Here is a 14,169-nt window from a genome sequence, read left to right on the forward strand (position 1 = left end):
AGGATTCCATGGCGTCGGAGGAAGCTTTATCTGCTCGGGGACACAGCACTCCGGGAGCCTGTTACCTAACTTCACATACTGAGCTGGTAGCTGAGGGCCCATGTTGTGAAGAAAAGTACTATGTATAGGAAGAACAGACCAGTAGTGTGGTATTGGCCACACATTCTAGAGTAGTTGAGAACCTCCTACTTGAGCAGAGAAACTGTGCTGAGGCAGAAGTAAGTGGGGAGAGGAAGAAAAATGAGTGGCCACAAATGGCACTCTAGAACTTCTCCTCCTCCGAACAACTCCAGGGCGCTCTTCGCCTAATTAGATGAGCTTTATCTTCTTTGTTCTAATTTTACTTTATGTCTAAGAAATAATTTAGATACTTAATTATACCAAAAATGTCATGAGTGAACCAACACATAATACTTAGGAGAAAGGTGGAGAAAGAGTGGAATTAGAAATACTAGGGTTGGGGCACCTGGGTGGCACAGCGGTTAAGCGTCTGCCTTCGGCTCAGGGCGTGATCCCAGCGTTACGGGATCGAGCCCCACATCAGGCTCCTCCGCTATGAGCCTGCTTCTTCCTCTCCCACTCCCCCTGCTTGTGTTCCCTCTCTCGCTGGCTGTCTCTATCTCTGTCAGATAAATAAATAAATAAAATCTTTAAAAAAAAAAAAAAAAGAAATACTAGGGTTAAAATAATAGGAATATTAGTGCTACAGGAAAACCGAAAGGAGAAGAGAGGAAAGGAACGCTTTTCCTCTCTTCTCTCTTCAGGAAGCGAACAAGGGCATGGAGAGACCAAAGATGCTCAGAAACCAAACAGTCTGTCTTTCCTTCTTTCTTCCTTCTTTCTCCACAGCATTTATTTATACAATGAATTCAAAGTATCATAAGATGGAAGACCTCTTGAGACTCGTCCTGCCCAGAGCAGTCTTGACACAATCTTTGCAGCTAAAAAGTCTGACCTTGGCTCTTCAAACCAGAATCTGTTTTTTGGTGAATTTTCCCCCCAATGTCGTATTATGTATATATGTTTGTCTAACGAAGCTATCTGAATTGTTTAAGTGGACGGTGATCGACACCATGCTAAACATAGAAGGATGAATGTAGAAGGTGTTCAGGGGGTCACTGTTTGGCAGGAGCCGTTTTGGGTGAGTGAAATCTTTTAGTCAGTGCTCCTCAGGTCATGCCAAGAAGCATTGTGCCCCTCTGCCTCCTTTCCAGCCCCTGGTTTCATTTGTTCCTTGACTTCAGGAAAAGTCAGTTAAACTCATAGTATGTTTGACTTGAAAGAAGTGGGTGTACTGACCGTGATGACAGCAGTGTTTCTAAATTGTCATGTTACATATTCTAAACTTGCAGAGAAGAAAATAGTATATATTAATCATGGCTGGTATATGCTGAGTCCTTACTAAGTGCCAGGTCTGTTCCAAGCCTGTCATTATCTCAGGTCATCCTCTCAAGAACCTTGTGAAGTAGAAATTGTCAGGTTTAACATAGGAAGTTGCTGATAACTGACTGTTTATAGCCTATAAAAATGACAGTTTTATATTTTAGCCAACTCTAATTATCCCATTTTACAGGTGAATAAACTGAGGCTCCCTGAGATTAAGGAACTTGCCCCAAATAAGTAATGGAGCCAAATATCTGAATCCAGGCAGTATGAGTATTTTACCAGAGCCAAGAGTCTGCAAAGCTGTTTGAAGGACACAGAACACTTTAGGACAGGTACATACAGATTTTTACACAGAAAGTCTCTGAAAAGCTTTTGTTCTTTATCAAGGACAGATTCCCTTCTTGAATTAGTAATGCTTTTCCTTTTGATGTCAAATGCTTAATAGAAAGCAAAAAATTTCAAAGGAAACATTACTGTAAAAAAAATTGTCCATTTTTCCCCTCAAAGGTCCTACTTTCCCAGTAATAAACCATTAATCACCTTTCTGGACTTTATCATAGCGATTCTGAGAATCACCATGGGACTCTGCCACCCTGGAAATGATTCCTGCAGTTAGCCTCTGCAGTTTGTTGGGTGGTTCAATTTGTAGGAGGACAGGGATTAAGTATATCAAAATTTACTTGTTCCAAGGTGAGATCTTATGACAGAAAAAGAACACTGGACAAAAAATTGAGGACATCTGAATAAAATATAGACTTTACTTAATAATAATAATAAATCAGTATTGGTTTCTCACTTGTCACACATATAGCATAATCATGTAAGATGTTAATAATATGGGGAAACTTGGTATGGGGTATGTGGGAACTCTCTGTATTATCTTGGTAATTTTTCTGTAAATCTAAAGCTATTCTAAAATTAAAAGTTTATTCTTCAAAAAACAATCTGCCTAAACATCTCCCCTGCTGATTTGGCCTGGCCATTATATCACTCAGAATCTTTTTGAAATATTAATTGAAATATTAGTATATGCTGGGGAAAGTAACACATTAGCATAGTTTCATTTTATATATTATTTCCCTAATCTGGTTACCCCACAGTGAGCCCAATTTGCAGTTCGCAGACTCCTCCTCAGAAGGCCCTCAGTGACGGTAAGTGTATCCCTAATTCATATGCTTCTGTTTCACACCCCTTGGGGTCAGTAGCAATGCACAGGCAGATAAATGAAGGCACATGGCAATTGTACTGGAACACTAGTTATGGGGTGTGTAAAAAATATAATTTAAATTTCAAAGTAATATACACTCTGTTCTGCATGAAAGTTTGAGAAGCATTGACATGTGCAGAACAAATATTGCCTATAGATTGATATATACTACAAACTTAAGTTTATCTGTTCTTTATATCTGTTTTTCAAGGGTGTGTAGATGCTGCTGTGATTAATAAACACATTTATGTGGATGGGAAAAGGATGGAGGAGACATCCTATCTCTGCAAAGTCTCTCCCTCAGCACCTTGCCTCAGCTCTCCTGCTTCTGACCTCTAGCTTCTCTCCCAAATGAGTTCGCTTCTATCCAAGTGTGACTTAGCACCCTTCACCTGCTGACTTCTGCTACCCCAGCGTCCGCCCCAGGGTCTGCACCTGATGGCAGTTAGCAACTTCAGTGGTATTTGTCCACTCACAACGCATCCCAGCCCAGCTCTGCTCTCAGAATGCTTCTGTTTCAAGTTTTTGTTGCTCTTGTTAATTTTTCTCCCCAGAATCTAAAAATCTGAACAAGCACTTGATTTTCCCAAGCTTAATGTGGATTTGTTTTGAAAACTTGTCCAGGATTTTTTTTTTTTAAGATTTTATTTATTTGAGATAGAGAAAGAGAGAGAGGGAGCACATGTGCATGAGCTGGTGAAGGACAGAGGAAGAGGGAGAAGCAGACTCCCCACTGAGCAGGAAACCAGACTCTGGGCTTGATCCCAGGACCCCTGGATCATGCATGATCTGAGCCCAAGACAGACACTTAATCAACTGAGCCACCCAGCACCCTTTCCAGGATTTTTAGACTTCTTCCTCTCATCTAACCTCAGATTTTCAGAACATACATATACCCTATTATGACTACTTTTCTCTCTCTTTTTTTTTTAAGATTTTATTTATTTATTCGACAGAGAGAGAGACAGCCAGCGAGAGAGGGAACACAAGCAGGGGGAGTGGGGGAAGAAGAAGCAGGCTCATAGCGGAGGAGCCTGATGTGGGGCTCGATCCCATAACGCCGGGATCATGCCCTGAGCTGAAGGCAGATGCTTAATCGCTGTGCCACCCAGGCGCCCCTGCTTTTCTCTCTTTTAACATGTCTGTCTGATTTGAAAGAATGAAGTAGGAAGGACAAAACTAACATTTCACAGAAAAGGAAGGATGGATGGCCCATAAATTTATGAAGATATGCTCATCATTATTAGTAACTAGGGAAATGCAAATCAAGCAATGAGATACCATTTTACACCTACCACTGGCAAAAAAAAAAAAATTCAACTATATCAAATGTTGACAAGAATGTGGAATGGGGGGGTGGCACCTGGGTGGCTCAGTGGGTTCAGCATCTGCCTTCCGCTCGGGTCATGATCCCAGGGTCCTGGGATCAAGCCTCCCTCTGCCTGCTGCTCCCCCTGCTTGTGCTTTCCCTCTCTCTCCATCAAATGGATAAATAAAATCTTAAAAAAAAAAAAAGACTGGAATGGGGAACCATGGGAATTCACGAACACTCCCACTAGAGTATCAATTTGTACAATCACTTTGCATTGTTTGTTGGCAACCTCTAGTAAGGTTCAGGATGTGCATGCCCTGTGACCAAAGAATTCTATCCTCAGATATAAGAATACTCCCAGCAGTATTATTAATAATAGCAAAAAAAAAAAAAACTGGAAGCACTACAAATGTCTATCAATGATAGAATGACTAAATGAATGGTAGTCCATTCACACAATGAAATGTTATTCAAAAAAAAAATGAAGGGGGTGGGGAGATGAACTACATCTACACACAATTTTAGTTTTGGGTAAATCTAAGGAAAGAACTAAGTACCCGAAGAATATATAACAGTATGAGGTTACACTTATTCAAAGTTCAAAAACAGGAAAACCATATTAGGTAAATACATATATCTTCATATATCCATATATATGTGAGAAAATATAAAAAACAAAACAGCAATTAACACAAAGTTCAGGATTGTAATTGCCTAGGGTAAGAGTGCAGGGGGTACACAGTGGGCTTCAATGTACTGGTAAAATATTGTATCTTTAGCTGGATGGAGGGTACATGAACGCTTATTATTCTTCAAACTGTAAAAATGTTGTGTACATCTATCGCAAGTTGAGATCCCTGGGAAGCAGCCTCTGAGATGGAGATCATCATGCAAGAGGTCTCTCTGGGAACGTTCTTAGGATCAACACACTTAGCGAAGGGAACTGAAGAAAGCAGGACTGGACTGGGGAGACGTTATCAGCAATACGGGTCTCCATGAAGGGCACAACCAACATACAGAGTTTGCAGCCGGGATGACCCTTCTGAGTTGTCCTGATTTGGTGATGGGGGCTGGTCTTCATATACCCACACCCATCAGCCATTGGATATGAGCCGCCCTTGGGAAAAGGTCTGGACCTTGAGCACAGCACCTCTGTTCAGTCAGGGGCTCACAGCAGAGGGTTTCTTGCTGGCCAAGCTCCCAGCAGCTGGGTCTAAGTCCTTCATTCATGAAAGGCGTCAGGTGGCACATCCCAGTGTTCACAGCTTTGTTTTATGTGTGGTGTTTTTCACCAAAAAAAAAAAAATTGTTTAAGAGGAAAGAAAGTAAGGCAGGGAGGACAAGATGCACAAGGAAATTGTTTAGGAGTGGTACAGACTCTCAGACAAGACGGGACAAAGTCAGGAACTGAAAGCAATGAGGTAGGATGAGGGATAAACTAAGCTGAGAGTTAGAGTGTCTATCCGTGGAGTTGCGCACAGGTTTTCCGCTGGTCGAGGCGAAACCAGTGAATCAGAGGTGATTTGGTACTATAACCCAGACTATTATGATTAACGGATGGAGAAGAGTCAGCTTCATGGGGCAAGGGAGTGTGACAACTCACAGGAAGTTCATGTTGCATATTGAGCCCTGCTTTGTCCCCACCTGACTACGAGGGACAGATGTGGATAAGGACTTTTATTATTATTTTTTTTAGAGTTATTTATTTGAGGGGGGAGGGGCAGCAGGAGAGGGAGAGAAAAAGATGGAAAAAAGTCGACTCCCCGCTGAGCACTGAGCCTGATGTGGGCCTCAATCTCACAACCCCAGGATCATGACCTGAGCCGAAATCAAGAGTCGTTTGCTTAACCTACTGAGCCACCCAGGGGCCCTGAGAACTTTTATTCGGAGTCTGGGAAATCTCTGTTCCTTTGACTATACAATGGATGGGGGGGTCCACTAGGGCGCTGCAAGATATCTCAATAATTCTAGTCTTAGAATATATTTAAATGACAATATGAGGTCACTTTGTCTTCTCTCCTGCTGCTAACCATCTCAGCATAATAAATGCCACTGTTTATTAGTTATTTACTATAAATCAGGCATTGGTTTACATGTTTTTCATGTATTATCTCATTGATTCTTCGCAACAGCTAAATGATAGGTACTATAATTATTTCCATTTTATTGATAAGAAAACCGAGGCACAGGTGAGTTAAATCACTCATTCAACATGTCAAAGCTAGGAAGCGATAGGATGAACATTGAATTTAAGCAGCTTGGCTCCAGAAACCATCTTCTGAACACTCAACCTCCTCCCAGGTATGGGAAAGGGTCAGTCTCAGCGGTGACAGGAGCTCTGTGTACCGCACAGCTCCCTGGGCAGGGACGCAGCTTGACAAATGGTCTGAGTGCCGAGATGCAGACACGGCGTGCAGGCATGGAGCGCTGCTTGGCAGGGGGATGGCGGCGGGGTGACAGCAGAGCTCTGAGCACCCAGCTTTACCCTGGTTCTTGCTGTGACTTCACCGCAGCCGGCAGGAGCTCCCCCCCTGTGCCCCCAAGACTGTTCCATATCACAGCTGCTCCCCCTGAACACAAAATTGAGTAATAGTTAAGATCGTAACCTGAAGTTCTTTTTTTTTTTTTTAAAGATTTTATTTATTTATTTGACAGAGATAGAGACAGCCAGCGAGAGAGGGAACACAAGCAGGGGGAGTGGGAGAGGAAGAAGCAGGCTCCCAGCAGAGGAGCCTGATGTGGGGCTCGATCCCGCAACGCCAGGATCACGCCCTGAGCCGAAGGCAGATGCTTAACCGCTGTGCCACCCAGGTGCCCCCGTAACCTGAAGTTCTTATCTGCAGATGGATTTTGAGAGAATAAGGTGAGTGGTATCACTAGCCAAGAAAGGATGTGAAAAATGTCTCAGTTCTTGGAGAAGTGGAAAAGCTAAGTGAAAAAGAAAGGAACTACATGTTTTCTGAACATTTCAGAAAACGTCAATACTGGCACGGGAACTTTTAGGACTGTCCCCACAGCAGAGGGTTTAAGAGCCTGCCTCTGGAGGCCGACTCCATCTGAACACCCAGGGCCCCTGAACAAGATGGTGAAATTCGCTGCACCGGAGGCCCGGAGGAGATGGCACTCACCTCATGGCCCTGCCGTGGAACGCGTATAGAGTTAACATGTGTCCAGTGTTTAGAACCAGGCCTGACCCAAGTTGTTCTCAGTACCTATGTGCTATTATTATCTCTTCCTGGGTAGTAGGACATTGTTTGCCCTGACAATTCGATTCCGGCCTTTCTTTTTTCCTCCAGGAAATCAGGGTGTGGTTCTGGGATCAAAACCATTCAGAGTAACAAAGTAATTTAGCTATTCTGTCTGGAAGGAAGGCATGTATTCCAAGTTCATAGGTAGGCTAGTTCTAATACCTGGAAACACATCAAAGTTTATGATTTAAAAAACAGAAGACACCATCACACTCTCTGGCTCTCTGGTTCCTCATATGTAAAGTGTGGTGGTGGTTGTGGGTTCAGTGGGGGGCCTCTAAATCAGCTTGGTGCCGCAGGACCCCAGCCCCCCACTTCAACCAGACTGGCTCCAATTGCATCTGCTTTCGGCATTTTTCTAAGTGTAAGAACAGAACACCTGTAGGCGGAGACAGAGCCGAATACAAGCCCTTGACTAAAAATGTAATCAAGTTCTTCCTGGAGTAAGAGTCTCAAAGCTCCTCTTTTTATAATTAAGGGCATAGCCATTAAAATATTATACCCTGTCTTTAATTCATGACAGATCCAAATGAGCACAATCTGGGAAGCAGCAGGGAGGGGAATGAACAAATTGAGTTAATTCCTGTGCTGAATATGAATAGGGTGCCACAGAAAGGGCGATGCTTTGCAAATCTAAGACAGAAAATATTTTTATCCTTTAATATTTAAACAGCTCTGTCTCTAAGAAACCCTTTTCTGATGGCAGATGTGTGTTGGGCAGGCCCACCAGGGTGGACTTATTCATTCGACACAGGAGGCACAGCACTTAGGGCCCATGATGCTTTTAGGGCCCCACGGAAAAGTTTTAATTTTCATTTCTTTTAGAATCATAAGGAAAAAATATATATATTACTATATAGAATAATGAATTCAGCCTGGATTAGTTCATCTTTGTACCAGCACAATCATACAATGTAATTTTAAACTTTTTTTTTTTTTAAGAAGGACTCCACAAAGGCAAACAGGCCAGCAGCCCACTGATGTCATAAGGCAGCCCCGAGGCCTCCAGCTCACAGCAGCACAAGGTCATGAAGGGGACCCCATGTGCAGGGCCCAAGCCCCGTCCCCACTCCACGTTAAGTGCCAAATCCTTGTGACGTGTCTTGGAACTTAATCCCGTCAGCTGCCTTCCTTGCTTGTCCTGATGAATCCGACTACTGCATTATGAGAACTTCCTGTGGTGGCAAGTCAACAGGGTGGGCATCACCTGCGACTTGTTAGAAATGCAAAGTTCCAAGCCCCACCCAAGGCCTAACCAATCAGAATCTGCCTTTTCACAAGATTCGGAGCGAGTTGCAAGCACACTGAAATTTTAACGTTCTGGACGAGGCCAGATGATTCAGCCGCAGGAACTGAGGACTGCGGGGAGAGAAGGCCGACCCTGGCACCAGGTCAATGCCTGAGGTTAACTGGGGATCTCCTGAAACCAGGAGAAGGACGGGTAACCAGGGCTGAGGCTGAGGGCGGGGGAAGCAGGAAGGAAGCAGGAATGGAATTCAAGGGAACCCGGCACAGAGGTTTCGCCTTTACTGTGCTTTTTTCCCTTGGGACTCTGCAAAAGGTTAACTCCTCCTCCTCTCCGTGCAAAGTCTGAACGCCCTGAGCCCCCAGCATGATGGTGCTCCAGACCCTGAGGGGACAGTGCAGCAGAATCAACAGTTCCTGGCACCCACTGTCCTCCCAGAGCTGGGCCCAGGCGAGGGCACCGCACCCACCTGGGCCTGTGCCCTGAGCGTCGGCGAGGTGCCCAGCAGTAGCCAGAATCAACGCAGGCATCGGGGACGCCAGAGAGCAGGTTTCACAGACCCACCTTACCAGGGGTGTAAAAACGTGTCCTAGACCGGGGGTGGGGGGGGGCTGCGCTAGCTCTTAGGTTACAGTTATGTCGCATCTAAGTTTTCTTATTAAAAAGGTGGTTGCATTGTTTTTAAATGTTGGAAAACTCTCTAACCCAAAAGCCCTCTCCAGTGCCTTGGAGCTGCAGTGCGGCCCGTTGCAGCCGGACTCCCCCCTGCCTGGGAAGGCTGGGGGCACCAGTCACCGCCTTCCTCTCTCCAGCTGCTCACCGGCTGAATAAGGGCACACAAGGAGCCTGAAGATGATAAAGGGACAATACCGACTTTATTCCTGGTGACGCTGAATGGGAAAATACAAATAAATTCCCACACCCCTAGAAATGGGCGTCTTACACCGCAGCAAAAGGCAGCGCTCAGAACCTGCCTGGAACCGGTTCGAGCCATCAGCAACTCACCTGGCTGCGTGACGGGCTTTTACAAGCCAACCAATCAGTGTCCGTCCCTTACTTGAAAGTCAGCCAATCACACTCACCACAATAAATAAGCCACAGTGACAACCAATAGCCCCACCGAGTAGAGTAAAGAGTAACCAGGCTTCTGCAGACCGTGTCTTCACCGCCAAGCTGCTGCGAATTCGCCAATCCCTGAACTCCGCTGATTCGCCGTGAAACTGTCTCCGCAGTTTTAGCACCAGTCAACACAGAGAAACTGTGCTTCCTTTGCTATGGTTAGCAATCAATTCAGTTTTGTTGTGTTATTTCATACATGCAGTGAGGGTCACATCATCCTTTGACACCCTGAACCTGGGGCTCTGTATATAACTTCCCTAGCCAGCTTTAGACGGGGAGGTTTAGTGCACTCCCTAGACAAAGTGGCCACGGGAGAGCCTGGCATTCTCACTAATGTTGGCAGCAGCTAGAGGAAGAGAAACTGGAGGAATCCTTGTTTTCAATGTCTAGCTGTCCGTGGAGTGGGACGTTCTCTGGACTCGCTCCATCTCACCAAGCACATTAGTTACTTAACTTTCTTGTGGGAGAGAGCACAGGGGAGAGTGGAAATGACAGGATGGAGAAAAGAAGCGGAGATAATGCTCCACAACTGTTCCTTCCAGAGATTTGAGCCTAATCTTCCCACAGAAACAGGAGGAAGAGAGAACAAACGTTCTCTATAGGAACAGTTTTGCAAACTGCTTTGGGACAGAAGATAAAACAATTGAGAAACACTAATAGGGCAAAATAGTCTGAGAAAGACAATGTCATTAGGAGTCGTATAGGAAGAAAGAATTTCATAGAGAAGATGAATTTGAGATGACCTGGGAAAGATGGATCAAATTCGTCAAACCTCAGGTCTTTATCGAGCACCATCATGTAAGGCAGTGGGTGCTGGGCTGTATAAACAAAGATAAGTAAGTCACCATCTCTAACCTCAGGAAGCTCACGGGCCAATCAGTGGTTTGCAAATGTAGCCGCGCATTAGAATCATCAGAGGAGCTTTTTAAAAATACATATAATTCTGATTTAATCGATCTGGAGTAGATTCTGGGCATCAGTATCTTTAAAACCTCAGGTATAGGCAAAGAGTTCTTAAAGAGGACAAAAAAAATAACCATAAAAAATTTGGACTTCATTAAAATTGGGGTTTTACACTCACTAAAGACACCGTCAGAAGAGTTAAAACACAAACTACAGAGCGAGTGAAGATATTAGCAAGAATACATTCAACAACTGGAAACAATATAAATGTCCCTCAGTAGGAGAATGAGTAAATAAATTGTGGTGCACCGATACAATGTGGTGTATCAATACTACACACAATGAGAGAAACTACTGACACAGGGAACAGAACAGATGAGTCTCTTATTTTGCTGAGTGGAAGAAGACAGACACGAAGGAGTATATACTGAATAACTGTTAACATTTCAAGAGCAGGTAAAACTAATCATGGCAATCCATGTCATCTTTTGGTGACTTGACTGGGAAGGGGCACAGCAGAACTTTCTAGGCAGCTAGAGATATTTGTTTGTTTGTTTATTTATCTTAAAGATTTTATTTATTTATTTGACAGAAAGAGAGAGCTCACAAGCAGGGGGAGCAGCAGGTAGAGGGAGAGGGAGCCCGATGTGAGGTTTGATCCCAGGACCCTGAGATCATGACCTGAGCCAAAAGCAGACGCTTAACCAACTGAGCCACCCAGGCACCCCAAGATATTAAGTCCTGATCTGGGTAGCAGTTACACAGTGTGTACAAGGGCAATTCTCAGAGAGGAATATAGTTGTGAACCATCAGCAACCAACATACACAGCATGTAGGGGAAATGCAGGTCTTAGCCCTGGAAGGGGGATTTGGGCAGAGCATCACAGCGCCGCACTGCATCAGGGTGATTCTAAGTGCAACCCAGGCTGAAGAGCTGTGGGTCTAAGTCAGTGGTTCTCAAAGTGTGGCCCCTGACAGCAGCATCAGCATCACCGGAGCGCTCGTGAGAAATGCAAATTAGTGACTTTTCCTGAAGCAGAAACGCTGGCTCTGAGTAGAGCCTAGCAATCAGTGTTTTAACAAGACTTCCAGATGATTGTGAAACGCACTAAAATGTGAGAACCACTGGTCTAAGCGGTTTCACTTGAGAGTGGAGAAGGGCTTTTGGAGAAATGGAAGAAAACATAGCAATGTCACAAAGCAAGTCAAGTATAACATGAACAGAGTGCAACTTGGAGAAAGGTGAATGAGAAACTTGTTTAGCAAATGGGACTAATTACTAGAGGATTTTATTTAAAATTTTTCTCTTTTAGGGGCACCTGGATGGCTTAGTCAGTTAAGTATCCAACTCTTGGTTTCAGCTTAGGTCATGATCTCCGGGCAGGGAGATCTACCCCCTATCTGGCTCCCCCCACCCCGCCCTTGGTGCAGAGTCTGCTTGAAATTCTCTCACTCTCCCTCTGCTCCTACCCACTGCTGGCACACTCTCTCTCTAAAATAAATAAATGTTTAAAAATTATTCATCTCATTTAAAAATATAAGTCAATAAATAAAATTTTTCTCTTTCAGCCCAATGGATCATAACGAAACATTGTAGATTCTTAATAACCTGGCAGAGGAGCAAGGTAAAATGGGGGAAAGAGAGACAAAGTGCAGTGAAGATCCCAACAGGAGGCAATTGGACTCATCTGTGCATAAAGTAAGTACAGTTGTTAACAGTAAAAATGGGAAGGAAGAGATGATACCAAGGGACTCAAGGATGATTGGCAGCAGAATTTGAATTTCCAATGGAATGAGGAAGCAAAGGTTACTACAAGGTTTGAGATTCACATCACAAGGACAGTAGCAATCACTAACACAGTTGGGAAAGTCAGAAGAAAAAGTGGAAAGGAGCATGAATTTTGTTTTCTGTTTTGGAAAGTGCAATTTGGGATTTATAATAAGAAATATGTATTTGGTCTTTATCCCTGTTCAAGGCACAGAGCTCCTAAAACCCTTAGAATTTCCTAAGACAGCAATAAAGACATCTTTTGTTCCATTACTGAGGTGACTTCTGGAAGGCCCCTAGGTAACCCAAGGACTGGGGATAGTTGCCAGGGCAACCAAGCTTGTGACTGGAGCATTGGAACTTTCAGCCCCACCCCTGAGGAAGTGAGTGGGGCTGGAAGTTGAGTTCAATCAGCAATGGCCAATGATTTAATCAATCATGCCTAAGTTTTTGAAGCCTCCGTAAAAACTCAAAAGGACAGGGTTCAGAGAGCTGGTAGGCTGGTGAACCAGAACACCATCACTGGTACTGTGCCGGAGCTCCAAATGCCAGAGCCAGACCTCACCCTATGCACTCATCTGGTTGTTGATTCGTATCCTTTAATATCCTTTGTAATAAACCAGTAATCTAGTGAGTAAATTGATTTCCTCAATTCCACAAGCTGCTCCCACAGAGCCAGACCTCACCCTACGCACTCATCTGGTTGTTGATTCATATCCTTTAATATCCTTTGTAATAAACTAGTAATCTAGTGAGTAAATTGATTTCCTCAATTCCACAAGCTGCTCTAGCAAATTAATCCAACCAGAGGGGAAGTCATGGGAACCTCCGGTTTATAGCCAGTGGTTCCAAAGCACAGAGGACAACCTGGACTTATGATTGGCATCTGAAGTGGGGGTGGGGGGCAGTCTTAGAGGCCTGAGCCTTTAACCTGTGGAATCTGGTGCCGTCTCTGGGTAGATGGTGTCAGAATTGGGCTAAACTGTGGGACACCCATCCAGTGCTAGAGAATTGGTTGATGGTGTGGGAAAGGTAACCCACACAATGGAATTGGTGTCAGAATCATAGAGCATAAGCCTAGGACATCCAGGTGGAGATGGAGGACAGGCTGACCCTTGAGTTGTAAATGTGAGAGACAGCATAGAGCTTTTAGAATCTGGAGAAACGACAAGAGCAGAGCTGTGGGGAAGGCATTCATTCAGAACCAGCTGTGGGGCTGTTCAGAGCTTTACCAGCAACTAGGACAAGATGCTTTTTTGGGGGACTGCTTTCTTAACTGAAGGAGTATCTTGCCTGGTTACACTTAATAGAATTTATAATATAATAATAAAAAAATATACACATACATATTTGTGAAAATTAAAATAAACTGTTTTTCTAGATGAGTGTTTTCCATACTATTGTTTAGTGAAAACTATTCTAGGTGAAGTTAAGGAAAAATATCTAGTATGATTCGATTGTTTGTTGAGCTGTTAGACAACAGTATGTCTTGGAGCCTTTATCCTAGGGTGGTTTGTGAAATGCTAAGAGGAGAATCTAAGTTTCTCCAGCTCATTTGATAAGATTCTTTTATTCTTGGAGCACTGATAACATCCCCTGGAACCAAAGTATTCCTGAATAATTTGGAAATTAACGATGAAGAAAGAGTAGGGTAGTAAGCCTGCTGCATCACTATCACATGGAACGTTTCAAAGTGCAAATGTCTGCACCCCACCCAAGACCTGAAAATTCTATTTTTTTAAAAGATTTTATTTATTTATTTGACACAGAGAGAGAGACAGCCAGTGAGAGAGGGAACACAAGCAGGGGGCATGGGGGAGGAAGAAGCAGGCTCCCAGTGGAGCAGGAAGCCCAATGCGGGGCTCGATCCCAGGATCCTGGGATCATGACCTGAGACGAAGGCAGAGGCTTAACGACTGAGCCACCCAGGCACCCCTGAAAATTCTATTTTTGACCAGATCTCCCAGATAATTCTGAATT

Source organism: Ailuropoda melanoleuca, chromosome 1 (assembly GCF_002007445.2).
Source record: "Ailuropoda melanoleuca isolate Jingjing chromosome 1, ASM200744v2, whole genome shotgun sequence".
Lineage (NCBI taxonomy): Eukaryota > Metazoa > Chordata > Mammalia > Carnivora > Ursidae > Ailuropoda > Ailuropoda melanoleuca.